We start from the raw sequence: 13,454 nt of genomic DNA, 5'->3' as shown, positions 1-13,454 counted from the left end.
AATAAACTCAACCCTTTTAGATCATCCGCCACGGCGCAAGGCAGATTTCCCTTCCTTAAATTAGCAAAAATGCGTTCTGACACGCCCTGCGTTTTGCGCTCTGCGCATGGACCGTCAAAATAGAGCCCAAAGAGTCCACAGGGAAATGCAGCGACTCTGGTTTTCTCTTCAGATGTTGGAGAAGTCTGTTTGTGAGGCCTGTAAAACCTTTCAAACAAGTCTCTGTCAGAACATGATCGCAGGTTGTGTTGGCCACGAGGTGTAGCATCTTTTTCTTCTCTGCGTCCCACTTTCTCTAGGATGGCTGGCTTGTGAACCCCTGAGGAGAGCAGCATCTCTGATCTTTTGTAGCGCAGTCTGAACCGTGTGTGAACCGAGCACCGTGTGTTTATCCTGCGCATCTCACCGCCGTGAACTCACTCTGACCTCTCACTGCAACTTTCAAACATCCTACACGCACCAAGGCCCAATCCCAATTCTATTTTGGTATCTTACAATTTGTAAAATTGTAATTGTTAAACGAGTTGTACTGATTAATTGCAGGAGTTCGTTAATTTAATGACACCAAGAGGAATATGAATAGATTAAGACATTAACTCTGTACTCTGTTGCTTCTTTTCTCACGTTGTTTTGACATGTTAGTATTCTCGACAGCAATGTGTTAGCGGATGCTCAGACAATTAGACTCTGAGGTTAGTCAGCATGATTAATGACACACACACACACACACACACACACACACACACACACACACACACACACACACACACACACACACAAGGTGAGATTTGATCATGCACTCTCAGAAATAAAGGTATGCACGCTGTCACTGGGGTGGTGCCTTTTCAAAAGGTACACATTTGTACCTGAAGGGTCCATTCTGGTACCTCAAAAGTATATATTAGTACCTACAAATTTTAAGAGGAACATTTTGTACCTTTTAGGTACTAATATGAACCCTTGAGGTATTAATCTGAACCTTTTAGGATCACATTTGTACCTTTTCAAAAGTTACCACCCCAGTGACAGCTCGTGTACCTTTACTTCTGAGAGTGTAATAATGGAGCTTATTCTCATCTGAGGCTAGAATTGAGCTCAAAAACATCCATCCAAAAATATATAGGGCATAAAACATTAATGAATGAAGCAGCGTTTCCATCCAGAGAGAAACTAAAGAGAACACAGTCATCCCTTCCTGATAAACTGGAGCAGATATCAGTCAGAGGAGTGCAGTTGAGTGTGTTGGGATTTGCCACTGTGGTGTTTTTCTGCTCTAATAAATGAGCTGCGCCTCAAACAATAAAACAATACAATCAAAGCAAAATCTAGATTATTTTCTGACCCCATTGGTAGATTATTTTGCTTAGTTTAAGGAAAAACCTACTTAATAATGACTCTTTATTTATGAAAACAACACAATATTTTTGCTTGTCCAGAAAATGCTTCTTGGTTTAAGAATGTGTAGATATTTGTATTATAACCAGTTCAACTCTGCTGCCATTTCTGCCTGGATTTTGCCTACCCAAATTTAAAAGCTTCCCAAATCCACATGCAGAGGTCTAAATACAAATATTTGGTATCATTTTAAAGAAAACCCTTTGAATTATTGTGATATTCAGTTATTGTGAGAGGCGCTTTTTGTATTATTATTTTTAAATCAAATTTGAAAGTGTACCTTTTAGGTTGTGTGTGGTCTAGCGTGCTGTAATTAATGTTGGTGGTTCCTGCACATGTCTGTAATCATAGGAAAATAGAAAAATGTCTCCACCATAATCTATGCTAAAGTTATTGTGTTCCAACTGATGAGAGGTGCTGTACAAGCCACAGGAGCGATCATTGATTACATATTTCACTATTCTTTTGTTTGATCAAACATAATTCACTGTGTTTGGAGCACGTCAGACATATAAAAGCATTACTTATGCACATCAGCTCAAAAACAGAGGAGAATGGCCCTGAAGCGCACAGCATAAGGTAAGAGATGACAGCTGTCTGTGCTATCTGGGGCTGCTTATTGATCATGAATGTATTGTTTTCACTTTTGCACCATGGAAACACCAAGATTCATTCAGCAACTGTTTGATATGTGAATATAATTCAGTAAAAAGAACGCTAGAACTGTATGAGCACCGCCAAGAGCTTTCATTTGAGCTATAACTTGAACATGTGTCATATATGAAAAATATGAAAATGAACCAATGTTCAATACCCAGCTCGGGTATCCAAAATACTGTGAATTTAAGTGTGAATAACTTTTGTACAGTAGAATAAAAACCAAAGTGATGCATATGTGCAGAAAATATAGATTCTACACTTTCAAACGAGGTCTGGTGCAATGCTAGCCCTTTAAATCTTAAAGCGAAAGTGGATGACTATACGGACTCTGTACCGGGTCCGCAGAGTTTAACTAGATAAATAAAACAAAAACTCAAAGTAAGAAAAGCATAAGTGCAGTGTATATAGACTATGGGCCCTATTTTAATCTAGATCTAAATGCAAAGTCTAAAGTGCATGACATAAAAGCATCAAGGCCGTGTCTGAATCCACTTTTGCTATTTTAAGAATGGATAAATACGCTCGGTTTTCCAGTTATGGGTTGCGGCTGGAAGGGCATCCGCTGGGTAAAACATATGCTGGATAAGTTGGCGGTTTATTCCGCTGTGGTGACCTCAGATTAATAAAGCGACTAAGCCAAAAAGAAAATGAATGAGTGAATGAATAAATATGCTCTATGCGCATGGTCTAACAGGGCTCTGCTTATTCCCTTAATGAGTTCTGGCTGTGTTTTGAGCAGAACCTGCATTAAACCAATCAGAGTCTCGTCTCTCGTTCCCTTTAAGAGTCAGTTGTGTCGCTCCATGGTGCATTTGCTATTTACATGGCGACTTTGTAAGAGTAAAAACTGAACGCTTCACTAGCGAGAGAACAGTTAAACAGAGCATCTGCAGCGCGAGGATAAAGAACGAGCCTCCTCCATTCAGCCTCTTTACTTTACTCCTTTACTTTGGTGGAGTGAGGAAACGGTGGAAACTCCCTCCACTGAACACATCCATCAGCCCACATGTTTCATTTCCTCTGTTAAGCGCAGAGATTTGTGTCTAAACTGTTTCTAAATTCAGTTCTGATCTCCAGCAAAGGAGTGAATGAGCAATAATAATGAAGTGTGCTCAAACAACTGAGTTATATCCAAACACACGTCCTGTTCTTATCCACATATGCTGATGCAGACGTCTCCAAAACCCCACAGCTGGACACATCTACACTAGCTTTCATTAAAACAGATATAAATCTGCAGATGATCAATAATCCTGCTGATAATAATCCCATTATACAGATGCAGATGGTCGTCAATAAACTGAAGAAGCCCCCGAGGTGAAGAAGGCATGGAGGCAGTGCTGTTTATACAGATGGAGAAAATCATCATTTCTGGATCATCTTAATCCTTTAATTGTTTTCATCTGTAAAGATATGTGTGTGTTGCTGATCATCCTGTGTGTGTTCAGCAGTGTGTCAGAGTTTAGACCTGTACAGGCGCATAACTAACACAATCTGCTGGACTTTAGAGCAGATTTTAGCTGGTCAATGGTGCGTCTATTTCAGCTCCTCAATATAGCAACACACCAACAATGCGCCTTAACACACCTCCTATATAGACCAGCACACACATGAGTGCCGCAAATGGATTTGTCATTTAACTAACGTGATGCAAAACATGAAAATTAGGGTTGCGCTGGTCTGAAAATAGCAACAAATCCTGCCAAACACGTCTCGCGCCTTATTGCACTGGGTGTAAGATAGAGGCCTTTAAATTCACTAAGAAAAGAACTACTTTACACATACAGTACGTGAACAATCTGCTGATGGAGTAGGTGAAATGATGTGTTTTCTCTTCAAAACGAGATTATTTAGCTTGTTTTAAGGAACAACTCTTCATTTTGACTCATTATTTCTGTAAACAACACCATATTTTTTTGCATGTCTATAAAATGCTTCTTGATTTAAGAAATGTTGGATATTTGCACTAGAAACGAGACAAAATCTCTAAGAAAAGCCTTTTTTCCAGTGTAATTGTCTTCTGTGTTAATTAAAGCGTCGTCAGCGAGAGCAGATAAAGGCACCTCAATCTCTCCGTCGTTTAATTTCATGACAGTCCCATTAAATATTTAGCGTCAGAAGCAGGCCGTGTGTGTTTCTGTCTCTCACGACACACACACACACATTGATCAGCTCTGGCTCTCATTGCTCACCGCGGTGTGTCTGATATTAAAGGTTGACTGATATGATTGTGATCCAGACTCTATTCATTAGAGTGTTACAATCGTCCGGTCAGGTCCGCCGGGAATCAAACACACACTTCAGATTCCACACGCGTCTCTCTCTCTGCGCATGACGGATCAGACACGGTGATCACTCATTATCTGAGAGCGTTTAAGATGCAGCGTCTGATCTAATGACATCAGCTCTAATTACTCACCGTGAGCACACACACACACACACTCACACACCGTTGTTAAAGATTTTTGTATATTGCACAGCATTTTAATTCAAGATTGTTCAACGCAATCTCACAGCAATTCGTAACTTTTTTATTTAGTGGCTAATTCGTACGATCTTATTTAGTACGATTTGCTTTTCCCCCAATGACGGTTGGGTTTAGGGGTGGGGTTGGATGCCACGCCTCCTTTTTTAAAATCGTACATTTTCGTACGACTGAACTCGAATTTGTACGAATAAGCCACTAAACTGACAAAACGTAAAATACTTACGTTTCCTCGTGAGATCAGGCTGGATTATTTGTATAGCACTTTTCACTATATTATTGTTTTAAAGCAGCTCCGCAAATTATTCAGCCTGGTGAAAGAGGTGCTTCTTTACACTCAAAAACTGAACCTTTCAGCAGTTATTCACCTTCTTTTCTATTTTCTTACACTCAAAAATATAAAGTTGGCTGTTTGTTTAAACGGCTTATTTAATATGAGCAATCACACTCTCATTCACACACATACACTACGGACAGTTTAGATCAGGGATTCTCAACTAATCCTGCAGGTGGGCTGCGAGATGGACTCGAGGACTCAGTGATGCCCCCAGAATTTTTTTCTTAGAGGTGGCCAAGTAAAGCAACACCAAATCTTGTGGTGGCACACAAAACAATAATGATTTGTGCATATATAGTGAATAAGGAGTAATGTTGAAATGATGAATGAAATGAAATGATGAAGTTTTAATTAATTCCATTAATTACTCTTGAAATATTGCAATTTATTCCTTAAAATAATTCAGCAAACATGTGCAAACCAAATAAAAATCAATATTTATCCTACTTTAAAAACACCTTTTTTACCCAGAGATGGGTTGCGGCTGGAAGGGCATCCGCTGCGTAAAAACCTGCTGGATAAGTTGGCGGTTCATTCCGCTGTGGCGACCCCGGATTAATAAAGGGACTAAGCCGACAAGAAAATGAATGAATAAAAACACCTTTCAGGTAAGTTATTTTTCACATACTTTTGTTGTACAGAATACAGTATATGCTATGTCTAAAATTAAAGCAGATTAATGAATGAATTAATAAAACAAACAAATGAACAAACTGAACAAAAGACATACACACACACACACACACACACACACACACACACACACACACACACACACACACACACACACACACTTACAGAGCCTAATACTATCATTTATCCATGCTCCTTTTTGAGCCACAATATATTAATACATCTTCGTCTTTTGATGTACCTTTTTGCAAAATACACCCGCAAAATGATGAGATTTTTGGCCCTTTTAAGTCAACCAGCAAAATTGCTAAACAAACTAGATTCTGAAAAGCTGATTTCAAAATGCATCTGTTTATTAATTTATCTTTATTATTATTAATCATATTATTATAACTGTTTCATTTAAAAAAAATAATAATTTCTTAATAAAAAGTGTGCAATCTCAGTGAATCAGTCACATCGGTGGCGCTGATCAAACAATAATGTAAATACCGCATTTTATTTCTTAATTATTTATCTATTTATTTATTGAAATATTTATATTAATATATATATTTACATAAGAACATTAAATGAATAATTTCAACATCTAAATCACAGGAGTGGCCAGAGTTTACACAAGGGTGGCCGCGGATTAATATGATTTAGATGTTGAAATTATTAATTGAATGTACTTACGTAAATTCACAATATTTCAATAAATAAATAAATATGCATGGAGTAAGCGTCTCATCACACCCCTACTTAATATTACACTAGAATTTTTGGATTTCTTTATTAATATGCTATATAAAATGACCAAAGTAATGTTCTGTGATTGATTGACTACTTTAAACTAGGTGCAAAAACAGCCTCATGATCGCGTCTGCAATCAGTATTCGCTGTCTGCGCGTGTGTGTGTGTGTGTGTGTGTGTGTGTGTGTATTATAGTTTTAGTTCTAAATATAATTAAAATGATATGAAACTATATATATTTAATAATATACTCATAGTAGAAATAACAGAAAACACAACAAAGGTATACAGTTGAAGTCAGAATTATTCGCCCCCTTTTCATTTTTTTTCTTTTTTAAATATTTCCTAAATGATGTTTGTCAGAGCAATGAAATTTTCACAGTATGTCTGATAATATTTGTTCCTCTAGAAAAAGTCTTATTTGTTTTATTTCACCTAGAATAAAAGCAGTTTTGATTTTTTTTAAAACTATTTTTGGGATAAAATCATTAGCCCCTTTAAGCTAATTTTTTTCTCGATAGTCTAAAGAACAAACCATCGTTATACAATAACTTGCCTAATTATCCTAACCTGCCTAGTTACCCTAATTAACCTAGTGAAGCCTTTAAATGTCACTTTAAGCTGTATAGAAGTGTCTTGAAAAATATCAAGTAAAATATTATTGACTGTCATCATGTCAAAGATAAAATAAATCAGTTATTAGAAATAAGTTTTTAAAACTATTATGTGCTGAAATGTGCTGAAACAAATTTCCCTCAATTAAACAGAAATTGGGGGAAAAAATAAACAGGGGCGCTAATAATACAGGGGGGCTAATAATTCTGACTTCAACTGTATATGTAGTATTATATAAGGGTATTATATATTTGTTAATAAATAAAGGTTTAAATGAACATTTTATACAATATATGTATGCCCCGAAGTGAAAAAGGTTGAGAACCCCTAGTTTAGTTCATCAATTGCCCTATAGGGCATGTGTTTGGACTGTGGGGGAAACGGGAGCACCCGGAGAAAACTCACGCCAACACGAGGAGAACATGCAAACTCCACATAAAAATGCCAACTGACCCAGCCTGGGCTCAAACCAGCGATTTTCTGGCTGTGAGGCAATCATGCTACCCACTGCGCCACTGTGCCACCCATGATGCTTTCATCAATAATAAAAATGAATAATTGGTGTTAAAAAACACACTGCACATTGTCCCCTCAAGTCAGTGAAAGCAACACATGCAAGAAAGTGAGAGTACAATGCTGACCTCTAGTGGAATCATTGCATCCTTACAGCAGTCGACAGAGTAAAGGTCCATGTGTGGACTAGCATCAGCATTGCTCACTACATTAGTTTTCTTTAAGTCTTTTAATATGAACAAAAATGAAATGCTCAAAGTCCTTATTACATAGCTGCAGTTGTAGTCTGAATAGTAAGCCCCTCCTGTATACTTCCCAATCGATTTCTGTTTAACCAAGATTTTCTTCAGCACATTTCTAATCATAACAGTGTTAATAACTCATCTCTAATAACTGATTTATTTTCTCTTCACCATGATGACAGCACATAATATTAGACTAGATATTCTTCAAGACACTAGTGTTCAGCTTAAAGTGACATGTAAAGGCTTCACTAGGGTAATTAGGGTAAAGTTAGGGTAATTAGGCAAGTCATTGTATAACAGTGGTTTGTTCTGGAGACAATCCAACACTAATATTGCTGAAGGGTGAATAATATTGACCTTAAAATAAAAAAAACAAATAAAAACTGCTTTTATTCTAGCCGAAATAAAACAAATAAGACAAATAAGACAGTCAAATTGTACACAGTTTCCTGTGAGGGTTGGTTTAGCGGTGGGTGGGATAGAAAACAATACAAAATACTGTTTGTGCAGTATAAAAACAATGGAAACGTATAGAATGTCCCCACAATTCACAAAAACAAAAGTGTGTGTGTGTGTGTTGTAGCATGTGTCAGCAGTGTTTGTGGTTTAAAACTATATAAAATATAGAATTTAAAACATAGAATATAAACCCGAAGGACAACAGTTTTAATCTAAATGTGTTCAGCCTTCATTAAAGTATGAGAATAGAAAACGATTCATGTTGGGGTGATTTAAAAAAAAGTCCTCAAACTTCAAAATACAAAAAAATAATAATAATAATAATAATTTTGATGAATTCAATTTCAGTGTAAAGTGCATTAACATACTGAAATAAAGCCCAGCCCCCTACTTAACACTCAATTTCTGTCGGAAGTGCTTCAACATACTGAAAGCCCCGCCCCCTACTTAATATCTGTTTCAGTGTGAAGTACTTCAACAAACTATAACAAAGCCCCACCCCCTACTCAATATTCTGTTTCTGTTGGAAATACATCGACATAATGAAATAAAACCCCGCCCCCTACTCAATATTTAATTTCTGTTGGAAATACTTTTACATTCTCAAGTAAAGCCCCGCCCCCTACCCAGTATCAGTTTTGGTGTGAAGTACATAAAAAACTGAAATAAAGCACGGCCCCCTACTCAATATTTCATTTCTATTGGAAGTAAATCAACATAATGAAATAAAGCCCCACCCCCTACTCAATATTCAGTTTCTGTTTGAAGTACATTGACACAATGAAATAAAACCCCGCCCCCTACTCAATATTCAATTTCTGTTGGAAAAACTTTAACAAACTGAAATAAAGAACGGCCCCCTACTCAATATTCAATTTCTATTGGAAGTAAATCAACATTATGAAATAAAGCCCCACCCCCTACTCAATATTCAGTTTCTGTTTGAAGTACATTGACATAATGAAATAAAACCCCGCCCCTTCACATATTCCATTTCTGTTGGAAATACTTCAACATACGCAAAGCCTTACCCCCTACTCAATATCTGTTTCAGTGTGACGTACATCAACATACTGAAATAAAGCCCCGCCCCCTACTCAATATTGCATTTCTGTTGGAAGTACACCAACATATTGAAATAAAGCCCCGCCCCCCACTCAATATTCCAATTCTGTTGGAAATACTTCAACATACTGAAAGCCACGCCCCCTAATCAATATATATTTAAGTGTGAAGTACATCAACAAACTATAATAAAGCCCCGCCCCTTACTCAATATCTGTTTCAGTGTAAAGTACATCAACATACCGAAATAAAGCCCCGCCCCCTACTCAATATTTAATTTATGTTGGAAATAATTTAACATACTCATATAAATCCCCGCCCCCTACCCAGTATCTGTTTTAGTGTGAAGCACATCAAAAAAACGTAAATAAAGCCCCACCCTCTACTCAATATTCCATTTCTGTTGGAAATACATCAATGTACTGGAATAAAGCCCCGCCCCCTACTCAATATTCCATTTCTGTTGGAAATACTTTAACATACTCAAATAAAGCCCAGCCCCCTTCCCAGTATCAGTTTAGGTGTGAAGTACATCAACAAATTATAATAAAGCCCCGCCCCCTACTCAATATTCCATTTCTGTTAAAGCCCCGCCCCCTACCCAGTTTAAGTATCTGTTAAAAAGACTTAAATAAAGCCACACCCCCTACTCAATATTCCAATTCTGTTGGAAGTATGTTAATGTACTGAAATACAGCTCCGCCCCTTCTCAATATTTCATTTCTGTTGGAAATATACATCAACATAATGAAATAAAGCCCCGCCCCCTACTCAATATTCAGTTTCAGTGTGAAATACATCAGCATGCTGAATTGAAAGTGTCAGAATGTTTGATTTCAGGTGGACTATAAGATGAGATGTACAAGTGTTGGTCTCTTTAGTTTTAAAGTTCAGTCGTTTGTTGTAAAACAGCACTGGAATCACAGTGAGAGCCTGAGTGACAGAATGTTCTGTACAACAGCGCCCTCTGCTGCTCATCTAAGAGATGCTCAAGTCAAACATTTTCAACTCAACAGCACAATACTCCACAGCCAGCACTTCATATAATGACACACACCGCTGAGAAAATGTCCACAAACACGCCTCTGATACACAGAGCACTCATTTATTAACCTTATTCTTCTTAATCCTTTTTTTTTTGGCTGAAGTCTTCTGCTTTCATTGACTTCCATTGATTTCTAGACTTTACAAGCAGCTCGTTCTGCTGCTCGATTAACTAATATCAAACAATAGAAAGCATATGCAAATGTCCTGATAAATGATAACTGTTCTTTAGTTAAAAAAGAAAAGTATTCTGCAAAGCATATATATATATATATAACTACTACTTTAAACTATTTAAGGCAAATACACTCACCGGCCACTTTATTAGGTACAACTTACTAGTAGCAGATTGGCCCATTTTGCCTTTAGAACTGCCTTAATCTTTCTCGGCATGGATTCAACAAGCTACTGGAAATATTCCCCAGGGATTTTGCTCCATATTGACATGATAGCATCACACAGTTGCTGCAGATTTGTCGGCTGCACATCCATGATGCCAATCTCCCGTTCCACCACATCCCAAAGCTGCTCTATTGGATTGAGCTCTGGTGACTGTGGAGGCCATTTGAGTACAGTGAACTCATCGTCATGTTCAGCAGTCTGAGATGATTGAGCTTTATGACATGCTGCGTTATCCTGCTGGAAGTAGCCATCAGAAGATGGAGACACTGTGCTCATAAAGGGATGGACATGGCCAGCAGCAATACTCAGGTAGGCTGTGGCGTTGATGCTCAGTTAGTACTAATGGACCCAAAGACAATCTCCCCCACACCATTACACCACCACCACCAGCCTGAACCGCTGATACAAGGCATGAAATGGCATATGAAATGTAATGGTAAGCTTGGCAAACAGTTTTGGAGAATTTGATGTTTCCCCATTCAAACAGAATGCCCGGGCATACTGCCCGAGAGGCGTTTCAAAGATGGTCGCCGAGTGAAATGACTTGCCTTACAGGGGCTCTGACCTATACAAACACCACAGCTGAGGAAAGAGGGCGGGACTTACAGGAGTGCTGCCATCTGATAGGGTGTTCATGCTGATTGACATGCTCATCATCTTGTCTGAGGACAGAGAGGGCGGGGAGGGGCTTCTCTTCTCCAGGATATCCTGCGTCTGCAGAAAATCCCGCCAGTCCTGCTGGATGCTGACAGGAGGAACCAGAAACAGATAATACTTTATTAGAAGCTCAAACAAACCATGCTTATTATTAATGTGGTATTTTGTTTATGTTTATTTTGATCCCCATTAGCCACTAGCAACATAGTGGCTATTCTTCCTAGGGTACAACAAATAAAATGACAAAACCAAAACAATAAAATTAATTTACATTAAAATTAAACAACAGAAACAAATACCAAATCCAAAAAAAGGACACATTTACACTATACCATAACAAATAGACACCAGTACCACAAAGAAACAAAGACAAATGTGCATTAAACCATAATTGTAATATGCTGCAATTTTAAAAACATTTCCTGCTAACATTTAAGCGCTGTTGAGCTCGTTCTTTAACAGAGCTGATTTGCCATTGTGTCAACAGAAATGACTGTGATTGGCTGTGAAGGTCATCTGTTCACCGAACACACCGCTGTTTACTGACAACCACAGATACAGGAACACTGGAGCGCTTCAAAGTCATGTCGATTAGCTGGTTTGTCTAATAACTTTGAAGCGCTCAAGTGATCCAATCACAGTCATTTCTGTTGAGCATGTGAACACAGTGGCAAATCAGCTATGTTTAAGAACGCGCTCAACAGCGCCTTAAATAGGTGGTGTGGGGGGGGGGGGGTGGTTCAGTACTGATTGGTATCGAATTCCAGTATGTTGACAACCCTATTCACTAATATGTCTGCACTTATTGGCTCGAGGGCCAATAGCTATTTTACAGTAGTATATTTGTGTATATACATTAGATTAGTCAGTACTAAACCTGGAGCTGATCTAACAAACAAAATAAAAACATTAAAAAGATCACAGTCCAAACATGAGTACACATAAATTAATATGTTAGGGAAACATATAAAAAGACAGGAAAAACAAAGAGAAAAAAAAAAAAAAAATTATATATATATATATATATATATATATATATATATATATATATATATATATATATATCAAATTTAGTAGAAAAATTAATATTTTAATGTTAATATTTTATTTGCAATAACTTGTTTTAAGTGAAATGTACCTTTTAATTTTATAAAGACGTTAAGTGACCAAACTCTTATGTCAAAAGGGCATCTATTATGCAGAAATCACTTCTATAAGGGGTTTAAACACAGTTGTGTGTCAGCAGTGTGTGAATATCTCCAGCCTCTAATGGTCAACTTCATTGTTTATAATCAGACTTGATGAACACAGTCTGCAGAAGCACTTTGATTGACATTCTCCCTTTGTATGATGTCATCAGAGGGGGAAAGCCCCGCCCACTAGTGACCATCTCTCTCTCATTAGCATAAACAGCAGCCCTGAGTGAAAAGCACCTGTGTACCCTTAGAGTTTGAAATCTGCCACTATGCTGACGCACAGGCATCTGTAGCTCCGCCCTCTTCTGAAAAGAGCACAATCTCATTTGCATTTAAAACGACAGTCACCAAAACGCCACAATTAGGATCAAAGCCTGAAAGGGTCAGTTTCAGAGAGGTAGAGATCATTATTTGTTTGGTATTTTGAGCTTCACACACACACTCTCTCTAGACACATCAGAGGCGCATTTTACATCTTGTATAAAAGGGGCAGAATAGCTCCCCTTTAATGGATATAACCGTTTAACAAAACAGTTTGTTTAAATGCACCAAAAAATGATGTATAATGACTGAGAAATGGACTAAAGAAGTGTGAAGAGCACGTCAAAAGTAGACTCACATCAGCACAGTGTTCTCCAGCGGATGTTCAGTGCTCACCGTGAGGTTATTCTCCACGTCTGTCGCCATCTGATGACTGAAACACACACACATTCGGTCAATACAAACTCACTCTTTCATCGTGTTTTCATGAGGATGTTCATTGTTGTGCTTAACTAATTAATGGATAATTGAACTGAACAGTGTTTACTTTCACAGTGAGATGAACAGATGGAGGAGAACACACTTCTCCACCCTCTGAGGACAACACACACACAGACTAGTTCCTATATAGTGGGCACTCGTTCATTCATTCATTTTCCTTTGGCTTAGTTCCTTATTTATCTGGGGTCACCACAGCGGAATGAACCGCCAACTTATCCGGCATATGTTTTACACTGTGGATGCCCTTCCAA

General features: G+C 37.8%; 1 protein-coding gene and 1 long non-coding RNA gene across 2 annotated transcripts in view; both read left to right on the top strand.

Moving 5' to 3' along the window:
- Positions 1 to 5,485, top strand: part of LOC141377994 (uncharacterized) — a 66,982-nt gene extending 61,497 nt beyond the window's left edge. Inside the window, exon 4 of the long non-coding RNA XR_012391232.1 lies at positions 5,349 to 5,485. This is a non-coding gene — a long non-coding RNA (uncharacterized lncRNA). The remainder of the gene's footprint in view (positions 1 to 5,348) is intronic.
- Positions 1 to 13,454, top strand: part of kpna4 (karyopherin alpha 4 (importin alpha 3)) — a 408,827-nt gene that overhangs the window by 335,851 nt on the left and 59,522 nt on the right. The window lies entirely within an intron of this gene.

The sequence above is a fragment of the Danio rerio genome, chromosome 15 (genome assembly GCF_049306965.1).
Source record: "Danio rerio strain Tuebingen ecotype United States chromosome 15, GRCz12tu, whole genome shotgun sequence".
In the NCBI taxonomy this organism is placed as follows: domain Eukaryota; kingdom Metazoa; phylum Chordata; class Actinopteri; order Cypriniformes; family Danionidae; genus Danio; species Danio rerio.
Note: the sequence above shows the minus strand (reverse complement) of the source record. Positions and strands in the feature narration are given on the sequence as shown.